This window comes from Pseudophryne corroboree, chromosome 7 (genome assembly GCF_028390025.1).
Source record: "Pseudophryne corroboree isolate aPseCor3 chromosome 7, aPseCor3.hap2, whole genome shotgun sequence".
In the NCBI taxonomy this organism is placed as follows: domain Eukaryota; kingdom Metazoa; phylum Chordata; class Amphibia; order Anura; family Myobatrachidae; genus Pseudophryne; species Pseudophryne corroboree.
In genome coordinates this window covers 52,822,257-52,838,965 of record NC_086450.1, presented here as the reverse complement: position 1 = coordinate 52,838,965, position 16,709 = coordinate 52,822,257, and the positions used below count along the sequence as shown (strand labels likewise).

The 16,709-nt window shown below is 49.4% G+C and overlaps 1 long non-coding RNA gene across 4 annotated transcripts in view; it reads right to left on the bottom strand.

Annotated features, from left to right (window-relative positions):
* The window catches only part of LOC134943356 (uncharacterized), a 64,537-nt gene that overhangs the window by 29,972 nt on the left and 17,856 nt on the right, over positions 1-16,709 (bottom strand). For 2 of the 4 annotated variants that reach the window (XR_010181494.1, XR_010181493.1), the window contains exons 3-4: positions 16,162-16,328; positions 15,238-15,359 (exon numbers count right to left, since the gene is read on the bottom strand). This is a non-coding gene — a long non-coding RNA (uncharacterized LOC134943356). Of the gene's footprint in view, positions 1-11,258; positions 11,782-12,600; positions 14,359-15,237; positions 15,360-16,161; positions 16,329-16,709 lie in introns of those variants that run through there. The other 2 variants (XR_010181495.1, XR_010181492.1) reach the window with 2 other exon arrangements.

Sequence of the window (16,709 nt, the reverse complement as noted above, 5' to 3'; positions counted from 1 at the left end):
TTTGTATGCTGATGATACTCAAATCTACCTATCCTCCCCAGATTTGTCACCACCAGTATTGGCTCGTGTCACAGGATGCCTGTCTGCCATTTCATCTTGGATGTCATCTCGCCACCTCAAACTCAACATTTCCAAAACCGAATTAATTATTTTCCCACCAGCTAAGAGTAGTTACCAACCTGATATCTCTATAACTGTTGACAATGCAACTATCCACCCCACCCCACAAGCTCGTTGCCTAGGTGTCACCCTTGACTCTGAACTGTCCTTTGTTCCACACATTCAATCTGTCTCTAAATCATGTTACATGCACCTTAAAAACATATCCAAAATACGCCCTTATCTTACACAAGACACTGCAAAAACTCTAATCCATGCACTCATTATCTCCCGCATTGATTATTGTAATAGTCTCCTTACTGGTCTTCCCAAACATAGGCTATCACCACTTCAATCCATTTTAAATGCAGCTGCGAGGCTGATCTTCCTCGCCAGACGTTCTTCATCTGTTGATCCGCTCTGTCAGTCCCTCCATTGGTTACCGGTATTCTACCGTGTCAAATATAAAATACTTTTACTTACATACAAGGCTATTAACCAAACTGCACCATCATACATCTCCTCACTCATCTCAAAATATCTCCCTACCAGACCTCTCCGCTCTGCACAAGATCTGCGTCTCTCATCCACATGTATTACCTGTTCCCACTCAAAATTACAGGACTTTACCCGGGCTTCACCCACTCTGTGGAATGCACTCCCACGCACAATAAGACTCTCCTCTAGTCTCCAAACCTTTAAACGTTCTCTGAAAACTCATCTCTTCAGACAAGCCTACCAAATTTCAGACCCACACACATAACCTTCACAGCTTCCCTATCAAGTTATATCCCCTCTGTACAGTCCACATAAACTCACATTTTGTCTTCCAACATAGCTGGGTGATCATATCATATACAACCCATTAAGAACCTGGGGAACCATTATGTGACAGGTAGCATCTTCCTTGTGTATCAATGCCTATTTCCCTATAGATTGTAAGCTTGCGAGCAGGGCCTTCCTACCTCTGTCTGTCTGTCTGTCTGTCTTTGCCCAGTTTTGTTCTATAATTGTTGTTCTAATTGTAAAGCGCAACGGAATATGCTGCGCTATATAAGAAACTGCTAATAAATAAATAAATAATAATCGCCGGTCTGAGTAGTGTACCAACATGTGTGTAAATGGACTTCAAAGTACTTTTACTTCATGCTATCTGCAGGATCCCTGAGGATAGCTGTTACGTCAGCACTACCTTTTGGGTAAACGTGACAAGCTTTGTCCACCCTAGGGGAAGATTCCCATCGTATCCTGGCCCTAGTAGGGAAAGGATACTCCCTGAGAATTCTCTTGTGGGAAGCTGCAGCTTCTTGTCTGGAGATTCCCACTCTTTTTCTTCATGAGAGGAGGGAAATTTACCTCAGCTTTCTTCCCCTTAAACATGTGTACCCTCGTGTCAGGGACAGATGAGTCATCAGTGATATGCAAAACATCTTTCATTACAATAATCATATATTGAATACTTTCCTGCCATTTTGGCTGTAACTTTGCATTATCGTAGTCGACACTGGAGTCAGACTCTGTGTCGATATCAGTGTCTATTATTTTGGATAGTGAGCGTTGTGAGACTCTGAATGTCTCTGCGACATAGGGACAGACATGGGTAGATTCCCTGTCTGTTCTCTAATCTTTTGTGCAATAAATTTACCTCAGCACTTAATTTCACATATCCAATCAGGTGTCGGCGTTGACGACGGAGACACCACACACACACACACACACACACACACACACACTTGCTCCATCACCTCCTTAGGAGAGCCTTTTACCTCAGACATGTCGACACACACGTACCGACACACCACACACTCAGGGAATGCTCATCTGAAGACAATTCCCCCACAAGGCCCTTTGGAGAGACAGAGAGAGAGTATGCCAGCACACACCCCAGCGCTATATGACCCAGGAAAAAACACAGCAATTTAATGTTTACCCAGTAGCGCTGTTATTATCTGCGCCGAATTATGTGCCCCCCCTCTTCTTTAAAACCCTCTCTTCTACCGTGGTATAAGCAGGGGAGAGACCGGGGAGCTTCCTCTCAGCGGTACTGTGGAGAAAAAACATGGCGCTGGTGAGTTCTGAGGAAGAAGCCCCGCCCCCTCGACGGCGGGCTTCTGTCCTGCTTAAATATACATTTTCTTGGTGGTGGCTCATACATATATACAGTTCCCAACTGTATATATGTGTACTTTTGCCAAAAGAGGTCCATATGCTGCCCAGGGCGCCCCCCCACTGCGCCCTGCACCCTTACAGTGACCGGAGTATGTGAGGTGTGTGGGAGCAATGGCGCACAGCTGCAGTGCTGTGCGTTACCTCAGTGAAGAAGGAGAGAGAATTGACTGCATAGGAAAGGAAAGAGTTAAACATCTGGTGAGGGGTGGACCTAGCTGTAAGGAAAGTACAGCCTTTTTTAAGGGGAGGGTTTGATATATATATAGGGAAGGTGAGGCCATCTTAGATCTCTCTGTGGTGATTTGCTTTGGGTGAGTGCTGCAGTGCAGGCATTAGTTTCCACATAAGTGTAAAGTTTTTGCACAGATTGTCCCCCGTGGTTGTGTGTATCCTCCTCCCTGCCTTTTCTCATTCCTGCTGTGATGTCCACCCGCCCTCAGCGTTCTACCCGGCTCCCGGCTAGGTACCGCGGGTCAGGCGGTCGAGCTGGGCCGGGTGGTGAGGTGGGTGGCCTGGGGGACGGGGCTCCGTCCCCCGGGACCTCCACGAACGCGGGCTTGGGTGTTACACTGCGGGCCAGGTCGGCCTCGCCGCTGAGGGCCGGGCCGGGCCGGCCGGGCGGGGGCGGCGTGGGGGACCGGAGGTCCTTGCAGGCCGCCCTGAGGTCGACGGACAGCGGAGCGGCAGTGTCAGCAGCGGGGCAGCAGAGTCCGCGGCGGTGTCGGGCGGGCGCGCGCGTGCGCGCCGCGGACGACGCTCGGTGGATGCAGTCCCAGCCCCTATCTCTCCTCCTGTGCCGCGGCCGAGTGCAAGTGCCAGGCGGGGGGAGAGGCCAGAGCGGGGGTCGGGCGGTCGCCGCGCGGGGCCTGTACGGGAGCCTCGCGCGGCGGCTTTGGAGGACACTCAGGCCGGGAGAGCTGTGGCGGGAGGAGGTGGGACGCGCACAGTAGGTGCGCGCGCGCCCACGCTCGCATCAGGCGGCGCCGGGCGCGCACGGGTGCGCGCAGCGGCGCCGCCAGTACCTCTTTCCCCGCTTTTGACTCCACGGATGTCGGAGTCCGGCAGGGGGAGGGGGCGCAGCAGGGGGGTGCAGCGTTTGTCGCTGGAAGGCAACGCTGGGCAGAGGCGATTTGCGCCAGCGGATGGGGCCACGGCAGCGAGCGGTAGGGGGGAGCGCGCACAGCATGCGCGTGAGTACACCGCGGGCCGTGCAGTGCGCGGGGGAATGCGCGCAGCTCCACCGCAGCTTTCCCTGCCTGCCCTTACCACTCCTCCGGAGTCGGGGTACAGCGGCTTTCGGGGGAGGAGGGGGGACAGGGAGTGGGTCAGCGGCCGCAGGGCCGCGGTGCGCGCAGCCTCACGTTACAGAGGGACCTCCCCGGGATCGGGTGAGGTTTCTGATCCGCTAGGCGGGGACGAGGCGTTCTAGGAAGGGGAGAGTGGGTAGCCCAGCCGGGGGGCCCCCGCTTTCCCGTCGGGTCGGAGGGGGCCGGGTCCCCGGGTCCCATCTGACGGTCGGCCGGCGCGGGTTCGCGCACAGGCTCGGACCGGAGGCCCTTCGGGGAAAGTTGAAAGGGTTTGCGGCAAGCGGGATCCTCCCGGGGCGCTGGCGTCGGCTCTGGCCACAGTGGTGGAGGCGTTGGGGCCGCTAGCCGCAGCTGCCTCCCCGGCGGTGGTGGGAGATTGCCGCCAGTCTGCGGGAGCCGATGAGTCTGACAGGCAGAGGGCCTCAGCGGCGCAGAGGGTGGCACGAGCCTGCCGAGAGCTTGGGGCGGCCGCTGCGGAGCTGGAACTAGGCACGGAGCGGGATGGGCAAGGACGCGGGCCCACAGCGCCTCCCACACGGGGGGCCCGGCGTGCGCCGCAAGCGCGGGCCGGGTCCTCCTCTGCTTTGTCTATTACAGAGGACCGCGAAGACGTGGATTTGGCGGACTTCGCCGAGGACGACGTATGGGCGGAAGCAGATGAGGATTCCAGGTCGGAGTGGTCGACGGCATCCGGTGAGTTGGTACAGTCTGTATCGGTTTCCCCCACGAGCTCGAGTTCGCGTAGCTCTTCTTTTTACTCCTCTTCATCTTCTCTGTCGTCGCAGGCGTCCGACGGGGATAGCACTTCTAGGGCAAGGAAGAGGGCGGCGAAATTTGCCAAGCGGGCAGCAAGGCAGCAGAAGAGGCGTAAGCGGCGCAAGCGAGTTAGTGAGGAGGATCGTAGGGCTAAGAAGCGGCGCGATCTTCCTGGGGTTGTGCGCTGCGAATACACCGCAGTTATGCGGGGACTGCGAGACAGCTGCCGCAAGAAGATCCGTAGGGGTGACTTCGTGGACATATTCGTATTGACAAAGGCCATGAAGAAGGATTTTAAGGCGGCGGCCGCGAAGAAGGGCATGGGGGCGGAGGCTTTCAGGTCCTTCGATAATTGGCTGGCCGGTTTCTGGGTATTTGCGGCATGCTACTTGGAGGATAGGCCGGAGGAACACATGAATGTTATCCGGTATCTGCATCTCGTACACGACATGCAGCGCACATCCTCGGGCTCGGAGTGGCGCCGGTATGATCAAGAATTTCGGGAGAAACAGGACGGCTTACGGGTCATGGACTTCGGATTCAAGGATGTGGAGGTCTGGCTCAAAGTAACCCGTGCCTCGCAACAGGAGGAGGAACCCCAGAAACAAGGGGCGGGCGGGCGACGCGCAGGGGCATTAGCACAGGGGTCCGGCGCGGACGGAGGATTTGCCAGGACAGGTGGATTGGCCGTTCGCCCGGGAGGGCGCTCTGCCCCGCGAGGAAAGTGTTTCGCGTTTAACAGCGGAACATGTTCCTTTGGCAAGCAGTGTCGTTTTCGACACTCCTGCCAGCAGTGTGGAGGAGCCCACCCAGCCTCCTCTTGTTTCAAAGGTGGGCGACAGGGGACTCGGGGTAAGCAAGCGTACCCCAGACAGGCCGCGAGCGGGACCGCTCTGCAGAGCTCCAACGCCAATTAAGTTGGAGACGATGGGCCGGTGGCTGGACTTGTATCCGAATAGAGGGGATGCTAATTTTTTGTTTGACGGTTTTAAGTTTGGTTTTCGCTTGCCTGTTGCGAGTGAAGTGTTCGTGCAGGCACAGAGGAACCTCCAATCTGCCCGAGCCTTGCCGGTAGTGCTACGGGAGAAAGTGGATAAGGAGGTCAGGTTGGGCAGGATGGAGGGACGGTTTGGTTCACCCCCGGTGGATGATTTGGTCATCTCTCCGGTCGGGGTGGTTCCAAAGAAGACTCCAGGCGCTTTTCGGCTCATTCAGCATCTTTCTTACCCGTCGGGGGCGTCGGTCAATGACGCAATTCCGCCGGCTCATTGCTCGGTGGTGTATCAGTCATTCGATGAGGCGTTAGAGATGGTCCGCAGCTACGGGACTGGGGCCCTCATGGCTAAGATTGATGTTGAGTCAGCTTTTAGGTTAATGCCATTGCATCCGGACTCATTCCGTTTTATGGGTTTCCGGATTGGGGCGGAGTATTTCATCGACAAATGTTTGCCGATGGGATGTTCCGTTTCATGCTCATTTTTCGAGCGCTTTAGCACGTTTCTTCATTGGTGCGTGGAGTCTTCGTCAGGGGGTCACGGGGTTGCACATTACCTCGATGATTTCCTGTGTGCGGGTCCGGCTAATGATACAAGGTGCGGCGACTTGCTTTTTAGCATCCGAGCTCTCTTTTACCACTTCGGTGTTCCCGTGGCCGTGGACAAAACAGAGGGTCCGGCCTCCTGCTTGACATTTTTGGGGATTGAAATTGACTCGGTGGCGGGAGAGTGTCGCCTGCCCTGGGACAAGGTTTCGAAGCTTCGCGAGACCATTTGCCGGTTCGAAGGTTCGCGTAAAGTCACGCTGCGGCAGGCGCAGTCCTTGTTGGGCATGCTGAACTTTGCTTGTCGGGTAATACCGATGGGCAGGGTTTTCTGCCGGAAGCTTGAAAGGGCGACGGCGGGGTGTGCCAGGCCACATCATTTCGTGCGTTTGTCCTCCGAAATAAAAAGGGATTTGGTCGTCTGGGCCTCGTTCCTGGAGGATTTCAACGGAGTGTGCATATGGCAAGCGCCAGCGGTGGACAGCGAGCGGTTGCAGCTGTTCACCGACGCAGCAGGTGCCTCTGGATTCGGTTGCTTTCTGGAGGGATCTTGGTGCGCGGCATCCTGGCCGGCAGAATGGCATAGCGAGGGTCTAACAAAAGATCTGGTGCTTCTGGAGCTTTTTCCCATTATGGTAGCGTTGGAGGTCTGGGGCGATCGGCTGGCTAATCGCAGCATATTGTTTAGATGCGATAATCTGGGAGTGGTGCATGCGATTAATAACCAGAGGGCAAAATCGTTGGTGGTTCTGCGGGTGCTAGGGCAATTGCTTTTGACGTGCTTGCGTAGGAACCTATGGTTTCGGGCACAACACGTGCCCGGTTTGGAGAATGGAATTGCCGACGCTTTGTCGCGAGGACAGTGGGAGAGGTTTTGGTTGTTGGCACCTGAGGCCAACGAACAAGGTTTTCATTGTCCCGGTTATGTTTGGCAGGTGATCGGGCCGGACTGGAGGGTCTAGCGTTGCGGTCAGTCGCGCCAGCCACGCTCAAGGCTTACGGACAAGCTTGGAGCGAGTGGGAGGAGTTTGTCCAAGGTCGTCAGCAACAAGGTAAGAGCAGGCATCGGCTGATGCTTTCTTTTATTTGGCAGCTGTATGTTTCCGGTAGGTCCCGAGCGGTGGTATCCCGGTACTTGGCTGGGGTCTCGTTTTTCTGCAAGCTGCGGGGCGTCCCCGATGTGACGAAAAGCGAGGTTCTGCGGAAGGCAATGAAAGGGTGGGCGCGAGTAGCGCCGACGCCACCAGATAGGAGGCGGCCCATCGATGCAGCTTTGTTGCCGGCCGTCATCACGGCGGTGGGGCGAGTCGCGTCGTCCAGGTTTGAGACGCTTTTGTTCAGTCTGGCGTTCTCAATGGCTTACCACGGGGCCTTTAGGGTTTCGGAGTTGGTAGCCCCTTCCAAGAGAGCAGATTCGCGCATGCTGGTTGGAGATGTGGTAGTGGGTGAGAGGTCCTTGCTTTGCAGATTGCGGCGCTCTAAGACGGACCAAGTGGGGAGAGGTCGCTGGGTCACTTTGGTTCCAGCGCAAGAGGAGAGCGTTTGCCCAGTAGGTCTGGCGGTGCAATATGTGGCGGTGCGACCCGTTGGGAAGGGGTCATGGCTATTGCATTATGACGGGCTGCCAGTGACGAAATACCAGTTTCGTTGGATGCTGAGTCGTTGTTTGGCAAGCTTGGGCCTCCCACCCGCTGCGTTCGGTACCCATTCCTTTCGAATAGGCGCTGCGATGTCGGCTGCTGCGGCGGGTTTCTCCAGAACTGAAATCCAGGCGGTGGAGCGATGGAAGTCGTCAAGTTACAGACGATATATTCGCCCCGTTGCTTGAGAGGTCGGATTGCGCTTGGTGCTTTGTTTATTTGCATTTGTGTTATGTTGTTCCAGTTCTGTGAGTTATGGTATTGTGCGTCTGTTGGTGTTTCCCCCTTTTTATCCTACTCAGGGATTAGCTACTCGTCGTTGCTGGCATGAGTTGGCAGCGGGGGTCTGGAGTTATTTTGCGATTTTTTGCCTGACTTGACGGACTGAATTCTAATCCACAATTCGGCTAATCTGTTCTAATCAGAGTCCCTCAGCAGGTCTTTACGCTTTCACCTCCAGCTGAGTTATTACATGTGTTTCCCATTTTATACCCCCCCCACCCCCCCCTCCCCTGTTTTTAATTTCGTTTGATTTTATTTGAACTTCCCCTTTGTGTGTCTATGTTCGCTTCAAATTGGCAACGAAGCATGGTGCAGATCGGCTAGGCCGTGACCGCTGCAATAGCGAGAGCTAAAGTTTTTTCTTTTGGCAGATCCTTCAGGTGAAAGCAATTAATAAAGCCTTTTAGTAATCAATTTTATCCCTCTTTTCCCCTTCAGGTTGGTTTGAAGACAATTTGGCTATTTGGGTGGTTGGCCACTCTTACGTATACTGGGCAGCCAGGTTTGTGGCCTCGGAGGGGGCTCAGGCGTTGCCTGGAGCACAGGGTGTCAGGTGGCTTGGCTGGCGAGGGATGATGTGGAGCGAGCTGAGGAGTAGGCTAGTTAGTCAGGCCAGCAAGCATGGAGTCCCTAGGGTATTGGTTGTCCATCTAGGTGGCAATGACCTGGGGAAGAGGACATCCTTGGACCTGCGGTGGGCCATGATACAGGATCTGGCAAGTGTGGCCGCAGTATGGACCAATTGTGTGTTGGTTTTTTCAATGATGGTGCCAAGGTTGTGTTGGAGGGGTGTGGCGGATGGGCGCCAGATTGACGAGGCCCGGAAAAAGGTGAACGGGGCGGTGGCGAAGTGGGTGCTGTCCCACGGAGGGAGGGTGGTTCGCCACCCTAGGATTCGGTTCAGAGAGAGCCACCTTTTCCGGCCTGATGGAGTACATCTATCCAATGAGGGGATGATGTTTTTTCTGGAGGATCTGGGTTTCGTTTTGCAGGAGTTAGGGTAGGTTTATGGTGGCGGTGCGAAAGACTTTGGGGATGAGTCTTTCGCTGTTGGCGGAAAAGAACGGCAGTTTTGTATTTGTATGGTAAACTGTAGTGTTTTACAGTTTGGTGTGGTTTAGGTGCACTCACCTCCATCGACTTATTGGCCGCTTGACCACCCGTCCGGGAAGGCAGCGGCAGGGCACCCAGGAGCGGTGAGTTGTCACCTATTACCGGTTTGTGATAGTTTTAGTAAATTTAGGATCGGTTCGAATGGTTAGTAATTTAAGGTTAATTTAGGTTAATTGAGCCGTTCTTTTTGCTGCCACCATATGCCGGCTGGATCGGCATCTTAATTAATTCTCTATTACAGGTATGCTATTGGATAGGGACAAATAAATAGCTAGCAATTTTTCTGCCAAAATCAAGTCTCCGTGTCTTTATTTCTGGTTTCAAGGTAATGAATGCTTTACTTTAAAAGAAGGGGGTCCACCAAATATCACTAGGATGTTTAGGAGAGAGAATTGACTGCATAGGAAAGGAAAGAGTTAAACATCTGGTGAGGGGTGGACCTAGCTGTAAGGAAAGTACAGCCTTTTTTAAGGGGAGGGTTTGATATATATATAGGGAAGGTGAGGCCATCTTAGATCTCTCTGTGGTGATTTGCTTTCCCACCCTCCCGCCCCGGTGGTCAGAAATTCTGGCACGTGGTGCCTTGGCGTTAAGTTGTTGGCTGGTTTTATCGTTGGCTATTTATTGGCGGAAAAGAACGGCAGTTTTGTATTTGTATGGTAAACTGTAGTGTTTTACAGTTTGGTGTGGTTTAGGTGCACTCACCTCCATCGACTTATTGGCCGCTTGACCACCCGTCCGGGAAGGCAGCGGCAGGGCACCCAGGAGCGGTGGGTAGTCACTGTGGGGGTTGAGTTGTCACCTATTACCGGTTTGTGATAGTTTTAGTAAATTTAGGATCGGTTCGAATGGTTAGTAATTTAAGGTTAATTTAGGTTAATTGAGCCGTTCTTTTTGCTGCCACCATATGCCGGCTGGATCGGCATCTTAATTAATTCTCTATTACAGGTATACTATTGGATAGGGACAAATAAATAGCTAGCAATTTTTCTGCCAAAATCAAGTCTCCGTGTCTTTATTTCTGGTTTCAAGGTAATGAATGCTTTACTTTAAAAGAAGGGGGTCCACCAAATATCACTAGGATGTTTATGGAGTCTTCTGCCGCCGATTTCGAAGTCTACTTGCTTCTCATACTCACCCGGCTTCTGTCTTCCGGCTCTGCGAGGGGGACGGCGGCGCGGCTCTGGGATCGGACGGCGAGGGTGAGATCCTGCGTACGATCCCTCTGGAGCTAATGGTGTCCAGTAGCCTAAGAAGCAGGACCTAGCTTCAGAGTGTAGGGCTGCTTCTCTCCCCTCAGTCCCACGATGCAGGGAGTCTGTTGCCAGCAGAGCTCCCTGAAAATAAAAAACCTAACAAAATACTTTCTCTCGGCAAACTCAGGAGAGCTCACTGAAAAGCACCCAGCTCGTCTGGGCACAGTATCAAACTGAGGTCTGGAGGAGGGGCATAGAGGGAGGGGCCAGAGCACACCAGAACCTAAATTCTTTCTTAAAGTGCCCATGTCTCCTGCGGAGCCCGTCTATCCCCATGGTCCTTACGGAGTCCCCAGCATCCACTAGGACGTTAGAGAAAACATTTTGTGTGGCTATATAACGTTGGTTTAAGTGTAGATAAGGTGATGCAATGGGTAATTGCGGGAGGAGTTGAATTTTAGTCTATGCTAGTGAGTTTCTGTTCCTGCTTCTTCTTTGGTTTGTGGAATCTAAAATTAGTTGGTGTAATGATATGTTGGCATGAGTCTTCAACCTGCGGCCCTCCAGCTACTGTGGAACTACAAGTCCCAGCATGCCGTGAATCAGTTTTAGCGTGCCTTAATAGCAAAACTGTGGCAGGTCATGCTGGGATGTGTAGTTCCACATCAGCTGCAGGGCCGCGGGTCGAAGACCCATAGTTTATAGAATATAGTTATATGGTAGGGATTTTGGCAGCAACGTTCACACAAAATACATTTGCTGTTAGGGCATTTAATTGTAAACTGTTGAGAGCTGTGCAATAATACAAAGTATTAAGCAATATACTGTGCTGTGTGAGATCAGATGGGTATTCGTGGGGATTGAAAAACGGTAAACAGAAGCAGTTATATAAGAAAATGGAGGGCACCGTTTTTTTAAGCATATATAGGTGCATGAGATGAAGAGGCTCTGCGCTGGCATATAAAGGGGCAGGAGGGGCTCTTTATTAGAGTAGTAAGACAATGGCTTGAAGTCTGATAAAATGATTTTGACCCAGTTAACTCATGTGATAAAATAATTTTGACCCCCGTGGCCATCACACCCTGTCCAGAAATCTGAAGTAAAAAAGGTGGTAACCATAGACACAACACATTTTTTTTTTTATAGAACAGCTAGTTTATTCAATAATTAATTTTTTTGGGGAAAACACTCTTTGATAGAGAGAGAGAGAGAGAGAGAGAGAGAGAGAGAGAGCAGATAAAGGGGTCTATTCATGAAGCAGTAAAAAGTGTGGGATCTGAGCCACTGGAGAAGTCACCTATGGCAACCAATCAGCTGCTACAAATAATTTTATAGAATGCATTTTATAAATGTTACCTCAACACTGACTGGTTGCCATGGGCAACCAATCAGCGTTAAGTAACTTCTTCACTTGAGCAACTTCTTCACTTCATTGCCATGGGCAACTTTGTCACTGGCTCACTTCTCCACTCTTTTCACTGCTTCATAAATAGACCCCAAAGTGTTTAAAATCACCTAAAAGTGTGTGTGTGTGTGTGTGTGTGTGTGTGTGTGTGTGTGTGTGTGTGTGTGTGTGTGTGTGTGTGTGTGTGTGTGTTTTATTATACTCATCATTTATACAGTATGCAGTGCAATAAGTGAAGAGTAGATCCAGCAACTTATCTTATTCAGATTATCTTCTGCCATGTGACCACCAAATGAATCAGGGTATATAAAAGAAAGCAGAAGCAAAACATAGTGTGTACTGTTTTAACACTGCATAATAGATTCATAAAAACTGAGAACCAATTAGGAACAGTTTAGTCCCGGATAGAAGGATACAGTACTTCACTTCAGGTGCCTTTTATATTTACACAGTTTTAATTCAGCTGTAAAAACACAGTAGGTAACGCACACACAATAAATAAAAACAATACAGCTTATCTGTCTATTGAGGAAGTTCAATGCTCTGTATTAGTATCAACGTGTTTCGTCTTATATGGAAGACTTCATCATAAGGAAGTTTTTTTGATCAAACAATAGATATTCCTGATGGCAAGGTCAAAGATACCATAGGTGCACGGTGTGCAGCTGCTATGGGTTGCAGAGCTGAGAGGGGCCACCTTCCCTGTCACAGTTACATGTGTTATATACAAGGGTGTAGCTACCATAGGTGCAGGGAGTGCAGCTGCTATGGGGCCCAGAGCTTAGAGGGGCCACCTTCCCTGTCACAGATACATGTCTATATACAAGGGTATAGCTACCATAGATGCAGGGAGTGCAGCTGCTATAGGGCCCAGAGCTTAGAAGGGCCACTTTCCCTGTCACAGTTACATGTCTATATACAAGGGTATAGCTACCATAGATGCAGGGAGTGCAGCTGCTATGGGGCCCAGAGCTGAGAGGGGCCACCTTCCCTGTCACAGTTACATGTCTATATACAAGGGTATAGCTACCATAGGTGCAGGGAGTGCAGCTGCTATGGGGCCCAGAGCTGAGAGGGGCCACCTTCCATGTCACAGATACATGTGTTATATACAAGGGTGTAGCTACCATAGGTGCAGGGAGTGCAGCTGCTATGGGGCCCAGAGCTTAGAGGGGCCACCTTCCCTGTCACAGTTACATGTCTATATACAAGGGTATAGTTACCATAGATGCAGGGAGTGCAGCTGCTATGGGGCCCAGAGCTTAGAGGGGCCACCTTCCCTGTCACAGTTACATGTCTATATATAAGGGTATAGCTACCATAGGTGCAGGGAGTGCAGCTGCTATGGGGCCCAGAGCTTAGAGGGACCACCTTCCATGTCACAGATACATGTGTTATATACATTATTCACCATTGGGTGATACATAGGGGCACTTACAAACTTTTGCCTTGGGACCTACAATATATCTAGTTATACCTCTGGACCTGTGCATTGTAATGTAGTATAAAATAAACAAGAGGGCACTATATTGTTACATAATATGAAGTAGGTTACTGTAATGTGGCATAATGTGAAGTGAAGGCACTATAGTTTGGCATTATATGAACTGGGGGTTCAGTAATGTAGCATAATATGAAGTGGAGGCTCTATGATTTGGCATTATATGAACTGGGTACACTGTATGTCATAATGTGAATTGGGGATACTGTGTTGTATAATGTGCACTGGCAGCCCTACAATGTGACATAATGTGAACTAGGGCTCTACTATTGTCCAGAAAATAAACTAGGGTACTACTTTGGGGCATAAAATTAACAACGACTGTGGACAGGTGTCTCTCTAGAAGCACTGGGACAGGGGCCCTTTCAAAATGTTGCTGTGGGGCCCACAAAGTCCAATCTACGCCACTGCTTGTTGGTATCAATGAGTATTGCTGCAGACATTTTTGTTTTATCATCTTACATATTTACAATCGCAGTTTTCCAAAAATGTAAGGGTCGTGAACAGAACCGACTTTGGACGGAATTCAATTGTTTCGCTGGCAGTCAGTAGATGGCGCCCAAACAAAACTATTCAATTGTAGCTCTGTTCAGTCGCAATGGCTACCGGAGTCTACATTTCAGCTCGCACTCCCAGGGGTTGTGAGCTGAAATGCGCGAAAAGTGACCTGTTTGGGTACCCAAACGGCATTTTACGTGATTGCGCCCAGCACTTTTTTCCGGTTTAGCTGTTTTACATGGCTAAACCCAAGCTTTATGGGTGCAATCAGAGTGAAAAAAACAACAATTGAATTGTGCCCTTTAAGAGAGCTCTTAAACTGATTCACAGTGTTATATAAAATACTACTGCTGCTACTACTGATGATGATGATAATAATAATAATAATAATAATTACCATTCCCACTTAGGTGTGGATGAGATGTCATTCTTAAACTAGTATTTATTTAACACCAATTACTGATTTCCACCTATAAATAAATTCTGCAGTAGTAGTTCTACTTTAAACAACAATCTTCATTTTGTAAAACTGCCCAGTCAAGGGGGTTTATTTACAAAGCATCGGACCAAAATTTAAAAGGTCAATGATTTTACTAGCCGTGATTTGCTGGTAAAAGCATTGCCCTTTTAAATGTTGCCTATACGCAGTCACAAGGTTGGGTTTTTTACAACCCAACACTTTGTAAATAAACAACTAAGTTGTAAATCTACTTCTGGTCTTCATGAATGCATTTTCTGGCAGCTCACCAAGGATTGTAAAATACATTATCAATGCAGTGACAAGAACTACAGCAGGTCAAGCAACTTAATTGCTATTTAGTGTTTTCAATCTCAGATTCTTTCTATTCACACCTGTAAGAAAAACACTGAATTTGCATAAATATGTATGTCAATGTGGTTAGGCACATATTTAAACTGCTATGTGTATTTTTAAACAATCCGGAATAGTAATTGCTCCAGATTCTTCTATTCAAGTATCTATTATATAATCTTCTCGATGTCAGTCTAGCACATGCTCAGTAGGGATGGAGAGAAGCCCCACCCCCTTCTTCCTCTCATAACTCTTACTGCCTGACTTCTACACAGCCGCTCTTCCAAGCCGTTCCTTGGGAAGAGCTTTGGCTATCTTACAGCAGCAGGGATGGACTGGCCCACAGCAGTACAGGGGAAACCCAGGTGGGCCCCACTGCCTGGGGCTCCACCTCCTCCTCTAGGGATCAGGTTTCGGATTGTGCACTTGAATTATACAGTACAAATTATGGGCCTGTGGTGTATTCTCTACACTGCATTGCTGTTATTAATCTGGTACATTATCATGCATGCACTAACAGTATTTACTATATATACTTATCAAGGGGGTCAGGCCATGCTCTCTCTAATAATTAGCCAAGCCTCTGTGGCAGCTAGCCACACCCCTTCTGGAGAATGACCACACCCCTAAACATGGGCCCCTACCACTGCATTCCCCCAGTGGGCCCTGCATGCCCCAGTCCGACACTCTACAGCAGTGAAGGTACAGTATATAAATTAAGGCTGCATGATAATATAATGTGTTCCAGAGCCCTAATTGACTCCGCTTGCAAAGAGGGGGCTGTTACCACCAGTCTGCATCATAGATCTCTGCACTGGCAAAGACAAACATTAACCACTGCTAGGGAGGCTAAATTTAAAATCTTATGAAAAATTCTGCATGAACTGCGTCTATTCTTTATGCGGATCTCTGATACTTACTATAAGGGTCTCCATGCTCCTATTCCTGCATGCCACGGTGACGTCATTTGGGTGGGTGTCATCCAGCACCCCATCTCCGATTGCACATGCATGCCAAAGAAAACCACCATATAGTAACAGCACTGTAACAAGCATTTATGAAAACAATAAGAAATATAACATATTTTAAAAAAAAAGCAAATCAAATTTGTTTCACTTCTTACCATATTGCCAGCTCATCCGTATGGAACTGTGATTATGACCGGGACAAGCCAAGCCGAGTAATTGTAGCTACCTGTACACATTGTGATTTGCAGTATACACCTGACCCCACTGGGAGCACATTTGCTATCATGTACCAAATATCTGGAGCAAAGGCTTTGGTACCCTTACTGTGCAGACGCAAATGCTGAGTGTGATGGCGAACACAGCTGCATATGAAATCGCTATTATTTGAGATGACACGTGCAATACCTGAGCGATTCAGGGAGGAGATCAGGAAGTGGCCTAAAATCATCGCTAAAACAGATGGTGTTACAGGTGTCTTATGGGAGCGTCATGGGTATGCTTTGCCACACGTCTGCATTCTCTTTCTCAGCACTGCAGCCGCAATAGCCAATTACAGTATAAAGACGGTTTATTGCTCCGCTCTGTCAGTCCCTTCATTGGATACCTGTATTCTGCCGAATTCAATGTAAAATACTTTTACTCACATGTAAAGCTATCAACCAAACTTCACCAACATTCATCTCTTCGCTTATCTCAAAATATCTCCCAGCTTGACCTCACTGATCAGCACAAGATCTGCTTTTCTCAACCACACGCATTACCTGCTCCCATTCATGGTTACAGAACTTTTTTCAGGCTGCACCTACTCTGTGGAATGCCCTCCCACGCACAATAAGACTTTCCTCTAGTCTCCAAACCTTCAAACTAAAATCTCACCTCTTCACAAACGCTTATCAAATTCCAGAATTCCGGCAACATGCTGGTGAAGAAGTTGCTTGCTCTTGCGTAGGGAAATGCGTTAAGCCATTTTGTTTCAATAGAAGGATCACTCATTGGACTTGGAATTTACATCACCTCATCCTAACCAGCCACCATACCTTCACCTGTGGACGTAACACCAGTGTGTCAGTGCCAGCAACCCGAAAGAGACTTCCATGGTATTCCACATCTACCACAGTAAACTGGATTTCTTATGTATGGTAACATCTATTCTACCTCATTTCTTGACTTAAACTGATAGCATTATTTATTGGACATTTGCATTTATGGACTAGTTGTTGTCCTCCTTTTTATCCTCAACAATTTAGTCATATATCATATACCCAGTGTATATTATGTATTATTGATAAACTGGCGTATTAATACATTTCTGACAGCATATAATCCTATAAAATAAAAGGCGAACGCTGCCCCTCACCTCTATGGAGGGAATTCAAGTGTTTTACACACCATTGGCCACTAGATGGAGCCTGGTGGAGCAATTC